This window comes from Mus musculus, chromosome 17, assembly GCF_000001635.26.
Source record: "Mus musculus strain C57BL/6J chromosome 17, GRCm38.p6 C57BL/6J".
In the NCBI taxonomy this organism is placed as follows: Eukaryota; Metazoa; Chordata; class Mammalia; order Rodentia; family Muridae; genus Mus; species Mus musculus.
Window position 1 is genome coordinate 76407894 of NC_000083.6, and position 17298 is coordinate 76425191.

Here is a 17298-nt window from a genome sequence, read left to right on the forward strand (position 1 = left end):
TTATCATTGTTGATAAGCTCTCATTCACAGTTTCCATGGATAGTGTTTCATGAAACAAAAGAATGCAGTAATCTACCTGTGAGTGTGTTTGTGTATGTGTGTACATGTGGGTATGAGTTAGTGTATGTGGTGTGTGTGTATGCACACATGTGTGTGCATGTGTGTATGCCTGTATGTGTGCCTATGTGTGTGCATGTTTGTGTGGTTGTGTGTACATGCATCATTGTGAGTATGTGCATGTGTGTGTGTGTGTGTGTGTGTGTGTGTGTGTGTGTATGGGTGTGTATATGTGTGCATGTGTGTGTGCATGTGTGTGGGTGTATGTGTGTTTACCTGTACTCACGCTATGGCATGAATGTGGAGGTCAGAGGATCAGTTGCAGAAGACAGCTCTCTCCTCCCATGTGCATCCAGGGGAGTGAACATAGAGCATCGGACTTGGTGGCAAGAGCCTTTACCCACTGAACCCTCTGGAGTCTCTATGTTTACAATATTTGAAGAATACCAAAGGCATTTACATGAATTTAAAATGACTCATACCTGTATATCATAAATCCTCATTTTTTTCTGTTCTATTTGCAGGTCACACAAATTTAAGGAGAGTGTAACATGTCAAGAGATATTTTAAGCAATGATACTGGAACAAATATCTATACAGTCAGTATTTAGCCTAAGAAAAAACACACCATAGTGTTATCTTCAAAGTCATCATACACCCTCCTCTCCCAATGTTACTACTCGTGTGTCTGTGTGTGTGTGTGTGTGTGTGTGTGTGTGTGTGTGTGTGTGTGTGTGCAGTAAGCCACTGATTAGGATGATAAACAGGATCTTCATCTATTTCCACTCTCACTTTATATCTATGTGTTTCTAAACCATTGTCTCTTAGCCATGCTAGTGCTGTGACCCTTTAGTACAGTTGCTCATGCTGTGGTGACCCCTAGAAATATAATTTTGCTGTTACTTTATAACTTTGATTTTCCTACTCTTATTAATGGTAATGTATATATCTGTGTTTTCCAATGTCTTAGGCAACCCTGTGAAAAGGTCATTCAACCCCGTGTTAGAGAAACACTGTTCTAAACTGTGAGGTAGTCACTTTCAGCAAAATGAATATTAGCACTATCTTATGTTTTATATTTTGATATGGAGGAGGGTTATAATATAGGGATTTTGTTTCCTAGTTTATATAGTTATGTTGCTTTTTATGACTCCCATCTTCCATAGTCACAGGAATGCTTTCTTTTCCTTTTGACTTTAAAATTCTCAGGATATGAGACAATAGAGCATAGAGTAACTGGGAAAAAGAGTCCAGGCTTTGCCCAATTTACAAGGATGTTTTATTGTCATTTATAGAGTCGAGAAACTTTTAAAAAATGTATTTCTGCTTCAGCAGTTCATTCAAAATAATGAAATTTGGCATATTTTATTTGGGAATTCTCGATCAGCTCACCTGGACCCTGCATGGAAAGTTATACCTTGTCTTTTTCTTTTCTTTAATTATTCTAGGGAAACAATGACCATAGAGTGTATTTCAGAGATTTGGTGAGTTTTTACCTTGGTGTTTTACTGCGGAAGATGTAACTAAGCTTTAGATTTAGCAAGAGTGCTAATAACTAACCAGGCACTAGGGCTGGCCTTATACCACGTGCACTGCTAAGCACGTTAACACAATTCACTCATTAAAAGTCACAGCGAGCTTGTGAGACATGCAGAAATTGTATCACATTTAATGGATCATGAGCCTGAGTTTCAACGTTGAGTTGAACTCAACTCAATCATGAACTTTGAGTTTCCTCAATGTCATATTACAAGAGCTGGAATGTTTGCAGTCCAAAGAGAGAAGCTGGTACTATTGTACCATTCAAACAGGTCTTAAAGGAAGAATAAATGGACAGAGAAATAAAAGAGAGCTGGCAACTTGAAAACACTGGAGTGCAATGAAATGCTATTGTTTCTTCAGCCTTATTTAAGGTTTGTAAGTATCTTGACATCTGAGAACGTTATTGGTGACATTACTGACTTTCTTTGGTTATGCAGAATCAGCCACATCTGGAAAAACAAGAACCAAATTTTTTATTAGAGACCTTGGATGGCTTAGGATCTAGGATAATAAATACAGACAGATGCTCTTTAGAATCACAAGGCAGAAATGGATGAATGAATTTGTCTAAGGCCAATGAATATTTGCCAGGCTGCAAAAGCAGAGGCAGTGTTCATCTCCAAGTTGACCGATTTTGGTGTGTATACTCAAAGGAACAAGTCAGTGGATTCACAGGAGAATAGAGCTAAGCAGTGCACATGCAGATACAAATTTACATCAGATCCTCTATCAAGGTTGGTCACTATATGTTGAAACCCAGGAAATGATTAGAACAAAAGGGGTAGGAACCACCTGTGGGGTTGTTCCATATAAGAAAGTATGAAAAAAAAACAACTGACCTCATAAGAACAGCGCATACCTCATTTTCATAAAAGGATGTATATGCACGTATGCACCCCTGTGTGTGTGTGTGTGTGTGTGTGTGTGTGTGTGTGTGTGTGTGTGCGTGCGTGTGTCTGTCTGTGTATATGAGAAATGTTCTTAGTATCTCACATTTCCCAAACAGCATTATGTATCCCAAAGAGTAACAGATGATAGTACAGATAAAGCTCAGAGGTAACTTCAGCTAAGTTTAAACAGAGCAAATGATGAGGAGGCAGGTGGGTCTTTAGTCAGCTTAATCTGTCATGAGAACCATTTCTGGCTTCATGGCCTCTGTCACTTGTGTTAATAAACACATCCTTAGTAGGGTCACCTTTCCGCCAGGAAAGACAGATTATTTCTTTCCTTTTGCCCCATTCTATGTTCTGTATCTCTCATTTGATACTAAAATGTCTGATGTTGACATTTTGGGTGGATACAAAAATTGTTTTGGCGTTTGACCTGGACTGTGGCTAAAGATTTTATTTAAAATAAGAGTGCTGAAAGCCATAATTAAGTATTTCATCCTGCCAAATAAACTCATGAGAAATCAACATTTAGAATAAAGTTATTAGAAAACTAATAAACTCTATTACTATGGAATATGCCAAATAGTAGAGAAAAAAATACTGACCTGCTGAATCTCATTTCCAATATGCATAATACATGTTTTCTATTTTAATGAAATGTATAAAAAAATCAAAGAACTGGAGCATATAGAATTATATGCAAGATATTTATATAGTTATAAACCCTGGAAAAGATGGAAAAAGGTGAAGCTACTTTAAGTCATCCAAAGATTAAAATAATGTTTGCAAGAAGCTAATGAATGCTTAGCAAGGAGGGGCTCAGTCTATCTTATTAAAACAAGTCTCAGATAAGCCAGCTGACTGCATTGTACATGTGTGCATGCATACCCACCTCTGTGTTTGTGTTTGTGTGTGCTTGTGTATACATGCATAGCAGCATATATCCACACATATGTCTAATGTATACATGCGAGTGTATGTGTATTCTTGTGTGTGCATGCACATCCATAATACGGTAAGCAGATGGTAGATTAACAGTAAAATTGTAAAAATAATCTACTCGTTGTACCTTTTTATGGATAATGATATAAAACACTGAGGTAAAATGTTATGTAGAAGATGAGACCATTACGAAATTTCAAAGGCAAAAAACTTTGACATACACTGAAGAAATATTCAAGGAAGAAATGAGGTAAAACTCACGATAAGGTGGCTGGTGGGTGGACTTCTTGGGGAGTTGTTACTGCCTTCTGAATCTTTAGCTTAGATGAGTAATGAGTCTCAAGAAAACTTTGTGCCAGCAAGAGGTAGAAAACACATGGAGGAAATAGTGAAAAGAAGAGGCGGAAGGCTTTGGCATTGAGAGCAACATGGAAAACATTTTCCATGTATCCTGTGATGCTTTCACAGGTGACAGTTGGACTTTCACTTCAGACATGTTAATTACAACAGTCTAAGTTAAGGTCTGTCCAGAATACTTAATGAGAGACAATTCAATTTACGTTATCTGACCACATATTCTCACATAAAAAGAATGTTTACCTCTCAGAACTGACTCAAGTCAGATTCCTTGAGGAAAAACTCTCGTGGAGAACAACTTGCAATGAATCTGTGGTGCTAACACTCTCCTCTTAGCTTCTTGTCTTCATACCCCTTTATTAGAGTATGTTTCAGACCCTCTGCCTATCTGTCTCTGCTTTTATGCCTCTGTCTGTCTATCTGACTTTGTCTTTAGTTTTCTGGTCTTTTCTGGAAGGCAAAAGATAAGAAAATAGTATTGATATGCAACGTGTAACATAAAGTGACATTAAAAATAAAGCCACTTTAACTGCTTTGAAGGGACTGCATGTCATGGTCATGAGCCAAATAAGCAGATGAAGGGAATGGATCATGTCAGTAACCCCAACGTCTGGGAGGCTGGAACTGTAGATTGCTGGGTACAAGACAGAGTACAAGATCAGCCTGAGCTGCATAGAGAGTTACAGGCCATCTACACTTAACTGTATAAGTCTTTCAAACAAACCAAGGTAACAAAAACCGGGCTACTGTGAAGCTTGGGGGGGGGGAGTAATAAAAGGGTTATTTCAATCATTCTAAGGGATAGATCACGGTGGGAAGAATGGTCCAAATCTAGGTTATTTTAGAAACAGAACTGATAAGAAATGGAAAATGTTAGAAATGAAGTTCACGAAAAGGAGAAGTCAGACCTTACTCAGTTTCGGGTCAATCCACTAAATGAAGAAAATACTCAGGTTTCAAGACGAAGATATAATCAGAAGGACATATTTATGCATAGGGTATCAAATATTTCATGGAATTTAAGATTCATGTTATATACATAAGTGAAGATTTTTACATAGGGAGATAGAAATAAAAGAACATGACAAGTTTAGGATTGTGGTTGATGCTGTAAACAATAGGCGAACTTGTTAACTATCATGATTATAAAAGTAGTTTTCAAAAACTAAGACAAGGAGGACATTTAATACAATGGTAGAGAAAAGGAGATGAGTTCTGATATCTGAGTTTTAGTTGAGTAAAAAATTTGGAGAGACAGAAAGACTCAAGCAGAGTTCTTTGGAGAAACTATTGTCCCAACATTAAAAAAAATAAGGATGGACATAAGAGAGTATACAGGAGTAACCAATGACAACAAATAACTATTAGAACTAAGTTGATTATTAAATCCATGTCTGTAAGGTTAGTGGCTATTTAGATGAATTTTATTGGACTCTAATTGGAACTTTCCAGAGGGGATAGAGGAAGATCTGGAGACAGCTCTGTTGTTAATACTTGAGTTGTTTTCTTGTCAAGAGTCCTAGCTGTGAGTGTGGAATAATCTTCTTCTTCTTCTTCTTCTTCTTCTTCTTCTTCTTCTTCTTCTTCTTCTTCTTCTTCTTCTTCTTCTTCTTCTTCTTCTTCTTCTTCTTCTTCTTCTTCTTCTACTTCTTCTTCTTCTTCTTCTTCTTCTTCTTCTTCTTCTTCTTCTTCTTCTTCTTCTTCTTCTTCTTCTTCTTCTACTTCTTCTTCTTCTTCTTCTTCTTCTTCTTCTTCTTCTTCTTCTTCTTCTTCTTCTTCTTCTTCTTCTTCTTCTTCCTCCTCCTCCTCCTCCTCCTCCTCCTCCTCCTCCTCTTCCTCCTCCTCCTCCTCTTCTTCTTCTTTTTTTTTGTTTATTTTTTTTTGTGTGTTTGTTTTTTTTTGAGACAGGGTTTCTCTGTATAGCCCTGGCTGTCCTAGAACTCACTTTGTACCCTAGGCTGGCCGCGAACTCAGAAATCTGCCTGCCTCTGCCTCCCAAGTGCTGGCATTAAAGGTGTGTGCCACCATGCCCAGCGTGGAATGATTTTTAAAGTATAAAAGAAGAATGCTTTGATATACTATGCTCATGATACTTGTCCAATTGGAAGTGAAAATCTGAAAATTAAAGAGAAAGTGGACAATTTGTTTGAGCAAGTTTCCTGTATAATTATAAACAAGAGAATTCAGCAGAGTTTATAATAAACAAGAGAATTCAGGTAGAGTTTATGTCATTCTGCTTGAAGGAAAAACATCCAGCTAATGGATTCAATATACTTGACAGATTGTTCTTGAGAGAATGATATAACACTCTACCAATTTCTTCCAGTCTTTTTGTTTAAGAATTTCATACATGCCTCTAAACTCGCTGGGGCTGTCTGGTTGGGTGGGTGGTGGGTGGTAGGGACATTCTCATGGAGACAGGGGGTGGGGAGGAGGTAGGGGATGTGAAACAGTCGGAGGGTGGATCAGGAAGGGATAAAATCTGGAGTGTAAATAAGTAAAATGACAAAAAAGGAAAACAAAAAGACAAAAAGAATTTCATGCATGCACATGTGCTTTGATAATGTCCACCAACCATCTCTCCCTTTATGTTCCACAGTACTATCTATTCCACTATTCCTTTTTACTCTCTCTCTCTCTCTCTCTCTCTCTCTCTCTCTCTCTCTCTCTCTCCTTTCTTCATTCCTTTTTTTTTTTAAATTATGAGACAGGATATATCTATTACACAGTCCAGCCTGTTTGGGAACTTACATAGACTAGACCAGGCTGCCCTCAAGTTCAGAGATCTGTTTCCTCTGTTTCCTAATTGCTTGGATTAAAGGTATGAACCACAATGTTCATCTCATGTGTCCTTTTTAAAGTGATGTAAAGATCATGCTAATGATCTGAGAGTGTGTGGTGCATAAAGGGCAGTTGAAAACAAGGATTGGCTAGTTTCCTTAGAGTAAGTAAGTAATGTAGTGGTGTAGTGGGCTTCTTAATCAAATGTAAGGACATATCTAAAGACCCCTTTTCCCTGTGGGAGGGAAATCCAACCAATGTGAAATTTTACCTAGCCAGTGAGGAAAGTGGACATATTGAGTTAACTTAAAGTTGAGATTTCAAAGGTTGTATTAAGTAAGGAACTATCTAGAAAATAATTGAGGCTGATATGCTCATATTTAGCTAATGGGAGAGTGAATGCATGAATCATGAGGTTTGGGCATTTTAAGACTTTTTCCTGTGATGCCAATCTTAGTTGAGGCTCATTATTGGATTTTTTACAGCTGAATACCTACAAGAAAAGATGCAATCAGAGCCCTGCTTCTCCTCATCATAGAGTAAGTACAATTTAAACTTATTCCCTCCCCTGCCTTTCTCTATTGACACTGAGGCATCTTGGACACAGTAGTATTAAACTTCCCTTATGACTATAGTGAGCTGCTTGCTACGGCAGATCTATTAGAGCAAGGTCTCAGGTAATTCAGCTCTTCTAAGACAGTATATATGTGTGCTGACTGTTGTATGGCTGATCTTTACCCGGGAAGATACTACACACATGTCTACTTACCCCAGACAGGGAGCCCATGACAGACAAAATTATAGACACAGTCAAAGTCTGACCTAAGGAGTTTTATTGGGGTTACTTATAGGAATATTAGTGAGGGGTTTCTTAGAAGAAAAGATAGGACTCAGAAGACAACTGCATCACCAAAGCCCACATGGAGAACAGCTCATAAAAGCTGGCAATCAGGAGTACATTACACAACCTATGGGCAGTTCAACAGATTGGAGAGTGTTCTTTCCCCCATGACAAATTTGGTATCAATAAATGTCTTCCAGGTAGATGCTCTGCTGTTTCTTCAAGTAGTCTTAGTCTTCTTTGCAACCTGATGGAGAAAGACTTTCTCTATTTATTGCACCCCCTAGCAAGTAGGGCCCTAGGGAATCTGGTCAGTTTCAGGGACTTCCTGAAGCTATTCTGAGTTGTTTACCTTTCTATATAAGGAACTTTCCTGCAGAATGGAATGTTTCAATCTTGGAGGAAACCATTACACATCACCAAGCCAAGGTTCACTAACATGCTGGTGCTGCTCATGAACGCTGATATACAACCTCAATATACTACTCCTTCTGTTGAATGCTTTATATCCTACAGCTCCAACATGTGCTAAGTCTGCTTTCATTCCTTTTTCATACACGTGTTTATAGTCTCCTCTTAAAGGAAAAACATATTTTAAAGCTTGCACTTGATCAATACTCTAGCTATAGCTCTCCCATCCATCTTGAAAGTGCTATTGCAATTTTCAAAGCATTAATCTTCCCAAATGATAGCTTGTCACTTTCTTAGTTTCTCTCTGTAAATTAATGCAGTTATCTCCTAGGAATTCTTCAAAAGTGAGTCCCATTATAACTTTTGTGTCCAGATGAGAAAGCTAAAACTAAAGTCTGTGACATTTAGGCACTAACCTCCTTCTCCCTTGTGCTATAATCCCTCTCCTTGTGCCTTCTTCATTTCTCCTGAGATGAAATATTAAAGTATCCTTACAAGATTTTTATACAGTCACCCCACCCTAGTGCCTAGTGAATGGTATCACTGCATAGCCATACCATGACTGAGAGCTGGCTCTTATATGCTCTTGAAAAAATGAAAAGGATTACAAGGGAATAGTAAGGATTTAATAAACCCTAAATATCTACATAAATGTTAGCAAAGCCTTACTAACTTTAAAAGCTAATTAGATTTTATAGAACCTCATGCATGTTTTACTTTTCTATTATGTGATATATGCTATATGTATATCATATATTAGAAACATAAAAATCATTAGGCTGTGAGCGAGAAAATCTATGATTTGTACAATCATTTGTTCAATGTAATTTCCTCTTTGCTCTACAGTTTTACTGTTGCTTTTTATATGCATAGCTCTATTGAATTTCTGTCCATACCCACAAAAGTAAATGGACAGTTAATTATAAGGATTCCCAATATTGCTCTTTGCATTTTTTGAAAAAAAAAATCGTTGTATTGCCAGTGTGCAGGTCTCAGTCTATCGATGTACTCCTGAAGGAGGCTGAGTCATAAAGAATTCTTGATTATATAATATTGCCTAAATAATTTAAATGACTTCCTTTTATAAAACCTGCCTTTCCTTTATCCCCCTGTTTTTTATGCACACCTAGCTTTTCCCTTAAGATGATCCTATCAAAGGTACTATGAGAGGTGAAGAGAGAGTATCAGTGTCTGCATTTAAAAAAAAATTACTTCTTACCTTTTTTTAGGGAGAAACCAAACCCAGGCAATCTGCTGGTTGATATGTGCACCCAGATGAGTGGAGCTGGTATTGACATACAGGTGATTCCACTCCAAGTGCATGCAAAGGCTTCCAGGGTCTGTCCTATCTTGATCTGCTTTGGAATTGGTTTGCTTCTCATCAAGGGTAAAACAACTTCCCAAGTGGCCCCCAGATATGCAGGCTAGTTCTTCAATTTGTTCTCATCACCCTTACTGCTTTTCATTCTTCCTTCACCAACGTAAAGATCAACATGCACCTACTTACTGTATGTTGATCCTGGACTTTCTCTACCCCTGATTCAATGTGTCTTAGATCCTGCTTTTCAAATGAAATGTACATATATGTACATTATATTTGCTTGTGTGGGCTGCATGTCTGTGTCTACATGCCCTTATATCGACATGTGGAAACTTGCAGTTGGCATTAGGTAATCTTCTATGTTTGTCATTTCATTAGCAATTAAGGCAGGGGCTATTCATTGAACCCAGAGCCAGCTTGCGGAAGAGAACCTTGGTCTCTATTTTCCAACGTCTAGAATTACAGGCAGGACATCTAGACCACCTGGCCTTTAGGTGAGTTCTGGATCTCTGCACTCTAGTCCTTATGTTTGAAACACATATGCTTTAAGCACTGAGATATCTACCAGTGCTGTGTTTTGTACTATTCATACTATGCGCCCTATTACATGTGTCCTTATTTCTACACTTTAAAATTTCCCTTTGAACACTAATTCTAGAAATAAATATTATTATAATGTTTCTATTTTCTATCAATTTATCATTATCCCCCCTGTGTCTCTACTTTCTCTTTTGAATCTTTTTTCTAGATTATACCACCTGGACACATTGTTATTCTACACATAAGCTTCCAGCTTACCCCATATAAGTGGTTTATATTTGTTCCAATATAATTATGTAACTTTAGCATGAAAGAATGTATAAATGCAATCAAAAGTCTCAGATTATATTTAGGAAATGTCAAATTCTGAAATGGGTGCCATTTATGATATTATTAAAGATAACAGGAGAGCAGCTTCCTGCCCAATGAAAGGTTGAATAGCATAATCAGAGTTCAGAAGGACAGTTCTGGAAGTTGATTCCATAATAGAACATGAATCTTCAAGAAGAGATCTTGGAATCTTGGTTTTTGTGGAGCTGTCTAAAGTCAGTAAGTTTTGTGCTGAAACGGACTAAGGACAAAACATATTCATTAATAGACACCCACCTTGTGACTGACTGTTGTAAAATATTGCATGATTTGTTTTATATATAAATAAAACAGTTTGATGCCATTGTATTAAAATGATATCACTGGATAAATAATATGAACTAAAATTCATTAAGGAAATAGAAATTTTCACATCTTAAACCTACTTACACTCTGGAAACTGGAAATATAACTGCAGCTTTGACATTCCCACAAGGTTAAGGTAATATATAAGCTGAACTTAAGGCATAAAACAGTTTATAAATGAAAGCATATATTATTTCTCAGTGCAACAAATCACAAGTCAATCTTTTCTTTAATAGAATATTTTTGTTTGGTTCACAATATATGCACCATACATCATGTACCATATTGTAAATGTCTTCATCACTTTAAAATGGTTTGCTAGTAATGCATGCCAGTGGATTTAGCATGGGAACCAAATGAGGATATGGAGCTATGCCTACCCTGGATACATCTTCTGTGACATATTCCTCATGTCTTAACTTTCTATGGCAGCAGACATCAAGGAGTCATTCTTTACTTCTTCAATAGAACACAAGCTAAAAACAAGAAAAACATTTTTTTAAAAACTGTCACCTGTAATATGCTGCTAATATATTATAATAAAAACTAGATGTATCAAATGCTCCAGAATTTACAATAGAAAATTCACAGCATTGTGAACACAAATATATAAAATATACACTCTGTCTATTTAATATATGCCATCTTTATTACTTCCTTGGGTTGTAAGAAATCATTTTTTTTTGTCCAACAACCACTATTTTGTCTCTGTCACAGTCATGGAAAGGTAAAGAATTCAAAGAAAGTACCATTACATCATGAGTAGAATAGCAAATTTTTCCCATACTTGGTTAGTCTATAGGAATTTACTACTGCTAAAATGGTAACTGATTGCCACAGAATTCTCCCAATTGGAACAAAAGTCCAAAGACAAACAAGCACACCAATTGCTCATACAAATATTACATGATAATAGAAGATTGAGCACATTTAAAGGAGCATAGATATCCCTTGGTTAAATTTCCTAACCATTGATCAAGTGGAGTAGCTGGAAACAAATTGTTCCTCTAGAAGAATGCAAAAATAAAACTCCAAGCAAGCAAGCAAACAAACAAAAATGAAACAAAATCATGCAGGTATTAGTGAGTTCAGGAGAGAAATTAAAACAAAAAATGAATTTAAAGATATAGCCCAGAAAACATAAGAATGAGTTCATGAGATCAAACCCACACAGAATACTCATTCAGTTTGGTGAAGGGTGTAGTTGTAGAAAACATAGTTTACTTCAAATTTCTTTTATTAATGACTAGTTATTAAGTGACAAGCCCTATAAATATACCTAATTATGCTAATATAATGAGAGCTGGATTGTTACTCCTGCAGGAGTCTACTTCTAGAAAATCAATTAGCAAATTAAAATGGACCACAGTCATTCAAGCCTACAGCTCTTGCTGCTTCAGACATGAGGGTATAGATAGTACTGAAGTATATCCCAGGATTTACTACATTCTTACAGTTCCTGGAGAAAGTCATGGGAACACGCTTCAAACACACCAGGCTCAGAATGAGCAGACAAGAGAAAGAAGAGGGTTAGCAAAGTTAAGTTTCAAGCTCATACCAAAATAAAGATATTCAATATGAAAACTCCTATGCAAAATTAGAAACGATTTAGAAAAAATTTGATATTTATGAAAAATTATGTGCTGTTACCTTACTGGAAAAAATGCTGTTTATTCAAAAGGGCAGAATGTCATGATTGTGAAGATGTTTATAAAAGAATAGAGTTTATTTCCCAGCATTCAGTAACCAGTCTGCTGACAAGAGTCTTAGTCAGCTGAAGGGATTTTTAGCCTTATGTGGGCTTTTGTTTTATCCATACATCTGGAGTCAGGTAAGCAAAAATTTGGCATAAGCTTTATGATCTAGTATTAAATTCTAAACCTCTTTCCAGACTGTTTCTTGATTTACAGTCTTACTTATTATAGTCTAGTGTCTCTATGATTTTGCTTCCTATATTCCGTGTGCATTTCTTACTTTGTATTCAGAATTGAGGCTTGGACTAAGTGTTAAACATTCTTAACTAGGCAAAAGCTTTGATTTTAGTTTCCCACACAGAGCTTGGTATAAGTCTACCCACTGCCTTGCTGCTTAAAGTAAGTAGACAGCTAAACCCTCTTCCCCTCCCCATGATTTGAGGGAAGGAGCTGTGGAAGAAAGAGCCTAGATAGGAGGAAGAAAGAGGAGGGACACACACACACACACACACAGAGTTCCCCCTTGAGAATATGTATTTTATCTCCATGCATATCTGCTCCATCTTTCCATCTTTTAGTGCACTGTGATTCACTATACACTTCAGGATCATGGTCATGTGCAAATAACTTAGTAAACCTCTCGATATTTTACACGCTCTTTTTGCAGGTTACAGGGCAGAATATTTTAAGAAGGTTAAATTTTTGTAATACCTTGAGAATTTCAAATTCTTTTGATTACCATTTCCAGCTCCTTCCAGCTCCTCCCAGCTCCTGCCAGCCCTGCCCAGCTCCTCCCAGCTCCTCCCAGCTCTTCCCAACTCCTCCCAGTTCCCACACTCCCATCTATATCTCCTCTACTTTCTGTTCTCTTCCTTTGCTTTGTTTTTAGAGAGGACAATCTCTCAGCACATTTCATGGTTCTCTGGCTCACACAATCTTTCTACTCCCACTTCCAGAATAATCTGAGCTTTGGAAATAGGGCTATCGCTGTAAATACATTAATTAAGGACTTTAATATCATTATATTCTTATTTTATTTTTATATCTTATATTCTTTTATTTTGAGATTAGTATAAGTACATCATTTTCTTTCCATTTCTTCATTGCAGTCCCGCCCCCATTCTCCTCTTTGCTCTTTTCCAAGTTCATGGTCTCCCTTTCCATTAATCGTTGTTATATATATACATACATATTCCTAAACATTACCTGGCCAGTCTGTATGATGTTGCCTGTATGTATATTTTCAATGTTATCCATTTGGTATTGCATAACTAGTTGGCACACTCTTCCCTGTGGAAAACGATTTGTTCCACCTTTAGCATCCTTTATTTGCTGTAGCAATTTGTGTAGGTGAGGCTTCATGGTCTTTCCCTATCCACTTTAGCAAGTCCATTGCTCAGCTAATATTTGGGAAGTCATGTTAGTGACACTTTACGATGTAGTATCTGATATTACTAGGAGACAGTGTCCCAGCAAACTCTCTGATCCTCTGATTCTTGTAGTCTTTCAATTCCCTCTTCAACAATGATCTTCGAGCCTCTGTGTGGGATTTATTCACAGAATTATTCAATGGGACTGGGTTCTAATTTTCAGGAAGCATCCAATGTATGTCATTGTCATTAGTTTTTAATTGTTGTGTTCCATAATATATTATTCCTTGTCACCCACTCAAAGGTAAATATTAATGGCAAATGTTTAATTCATTAAACTTTTCTTGTTTTAACTATTTATGGTCCTATTGGCTGTTTTAAAACACCCAAACATTCTAATGGCTTCACTTACTTTAGTGCATCCTGGCCTTGAAGACATACACACAATATTTGCTGCAGGTGTCCAAGACAGACTTTGTAAGTTTGTAAGTTCTTTTGAAGGAGTTCAAAAGAAAAACGTTGTATCTGTGGCATTCAGATGCCTCACAATATCATCCTGATGCTTAGAAAAATCTTTGACAATAGCAGTAGTTCCTTGGTACGCATTGTGTTCAGTAAACCTAGCCTCTATGACAACAGAGAATTATGTTTTTTAAAAATTTCCAGTCTCAGAATTTAGCTACCTCATCTATATTCTCAGGTATTCTGTGTATTATAATGATACAACCCAAGGAAATTATTTAACTGAAACCTTTCAAAAATATAGACAAAGAAGTGGCTTTGTTCAAGGAACTTTTGCTTTTCAAACCTTCTTCTGAGAGCAACTAGGAAACTTAGATTTGATTTCCACACACTTCCTGAGGGAATCACAGGCAACAAAGATAGTGTAAGTGTGAATAATGTCTAAATCAAGACAGGTGCCAAGGCAGGTAAAGGAACACTTCAAATGACTCTCTCCCTTGATCTGACTGCTGACTGTTCAGAGCTCAAAGAGATAAACAGAGCTTTCTATAGATGTCCAGAAATAAGTGAAGCAAAATTCAAGTTCAGAACCTCACTTAGTAGGAAGAATCCTATAGAACCAGTTCACTCTTAACGATAGAGATAAATGTTGGCTTCTGTCGGTCTCCTGACTGAGATGACCCTCCTTACTTTTCTGGATAGTTCCAATCTAGCTATGTAAAATTTTACTTACAGTTTATACTCATTTTATCAATAATAACCAGGCATACAAAGACTAATTTAGATCCAAAAAAATGGAAGTCTTTTGTTTAAAGACATGTAGGAAAGACATTAATTATGGGTATTTTACATCACTCTCAAGATGCTACACCATTATTATTTTAAAGATAGGATTAGGAATTGTATTATATACCAGGAAAATATTGAAAATACAAGACCTCAAAAACTATGTCAATTTAGGCCACTACAACAGGGCATCTAAGTCCTGGTGGCATATATACCACAGAAATTACTTTCCTAGTTCTGGAAGCTGCCTATCCAAGATCCAGACCCAAATATTTGATATCCATGTTTTTATCACTTGATATCTTAGAAACTTACAGTTTCTAAGTGTCCGTGTTTCAGCATATTCTCACATGACTGAAGAGAAAATTAAATGGTGGTAGAGTCTCCTATAGAAGTAAAAATGCACCATTTAGGAAGCCTCATCAAAAAATCTACACATCTAATTCTGCACATTATTCTGGAGACTAAGTTTCAACATATAAATTTTAGGCTGACATGAATATTCAGACTGGAGGAAACCAAATCATACAATAATTGAAATGATAAACAGAGATAAACAGAGCTTTCTCTAGATCTCTAGAAATAAGGGAAGGAAAACTCAAGCTCAGAATGTCAGTGACTGAAATGACTCATAAGCAAAATTGGCATATCATGACATTCTGGTGGATTTGTGAAGCATGAGACACGTCAGAAATATAAATAGAAATAAGTATACAACCCAGATTAGAAATTGCTAGAAAACAGGTACATAATAAAAATGTGATGTTAGAAATGTGGTAAAACATAGTTTATGTTACAAAAAAAGTCAAAAACTAATGCTTCAAGAGGCTTTAAATCATGGCTAGAAGTATTTTGTTGCTTTGGTGCTGAATTCCATGATCACCATAAACCACAACTTGTATACAGAGAAAGGCAACAAAATCTTTAACTCTTTATGCATGTTTGTTTGTGAAGACCATGTTGACAAATGAAATACATAAGATATTCATGCTTACTTTAAACCCTGCTATGCACGTGCACACACACACACTTGCCACGAAGAGGTTATTTTCTGTCCTGAAGAAAGGAAAAAAAAATACAAATAAAATCAGTTCATCATTAAAGAAAAATGCAATCACTCTAAAATGTAACTTGCAACTTGTTAATAGACACATTCAGAAACAGAGTTATCTCTATGTTAGTAAAATTCTGAAGAAATTTGTCTGACCGATATATTAAAGAAGGCAAAGCAAAAAAAAAAAAAAAAAAAAAAAAAAAAAAGGTAGGGAAACATTATTTTAAATGTGTTATTCAACTAATGTTAGATTGCCGTTAAAGGGTGGGATGGCAGGCAGGAGAAATATGTTGACAGGGTGGGTGTGCAAAGCCAGGAAAGCAATAATGTTAGAGCAACTGTTTGAGGGATTGGTGGTCAACCAGTTAATTAGCTGCTGTAGAAGCATGTGCAATTTCACACCACACAAAAGAGAAGCCTGTAAATGTGCGAGGGATGCGTCATCCACCGACAGCCAATGCAGTCATTCCACAGCGAGGGAATGAAGCAAAAATTGTCCACAGGGAACTAAATGGGAGAGCCTGGAATACATCTACACTTCTAATTACAATGTGATTATCATTTTTTTTCTTTTTTATTGGATATTTTATTTATTTACATTTCAAATGTTATCTCCTTTCTCCGTTTCCTCTACAGAAACCCCCTATTCAATCCCCTCTCCCCTGCTTCTAGGAGAGTGCGCCCTTGCCCACCCACCCACTCCCTGCCCTGGCATTCCCCTATTTTGGGACATCAAACCTTCACAGGACCAAGGGCCGCTCCTCCCATTGGTGTCCCACAAGCCACTCCTCTGATACATATGTAGCTGGAGCCATGTCTCGCTCCATGTGTACTCTGATTGGTGATTTAGTCCCTGGGAGCTCTGGGGAATCTGTTTGGTTTATATTGTTGTTCTTTCTATGTGGTTACAAACCCCTTCAGCTCCTTCAGTTCTTTCTCTAACTCCTCCACTGGGGACCCAATGCTCAGTCCAGTGGTTGGCTGTGAGCATCTGCCTCTGTATTTGTCAAGCTCTGGCAGAGCCTCTCAGGAGACAGCTATATCAGGCCCCTGTCAGCAGGCACATCTGCAATAGTGTCTGCGTTTGGTGTCTATATATGGGACCGATCCCCAAGTGGAGGAGTCTCTGTATGGCTTTCCTTCAGTCTCTGCTCCACACTTTGTACTTCCTCCCATGAGTATTTTATTTCCCCTTCTAAAAAGGAATGAGGAGGCCTAGTAAGATCAAGGACCTAAGGTTTGACATAGCCTTCTTTTTTGCTTGATATCATTGCCCAGGAAGAACCTGACATTCTATTTGGGTGTAGGAACTTCACTCACACCATGTGTAGAAATGCGGAGTATCTCAGGAGGTTTAGCCAAGCTACCAGGCAGACTGTAAGAGAAGCCATTATTTTTTACTAGGCCTTCTCTGAGCTGGAGATTTTGGCTTTCCATAATGGTATTCCAAGAAGAATTAAAATGTGATGCTTTTTTCCTGGGTAAAAATGGTCAGCACTGATCGGCATGGACTTGTGGGGACATATTTCTTCATTACAAGCATCTTGACCTAATATCTACAACGCTTCTGCTTCT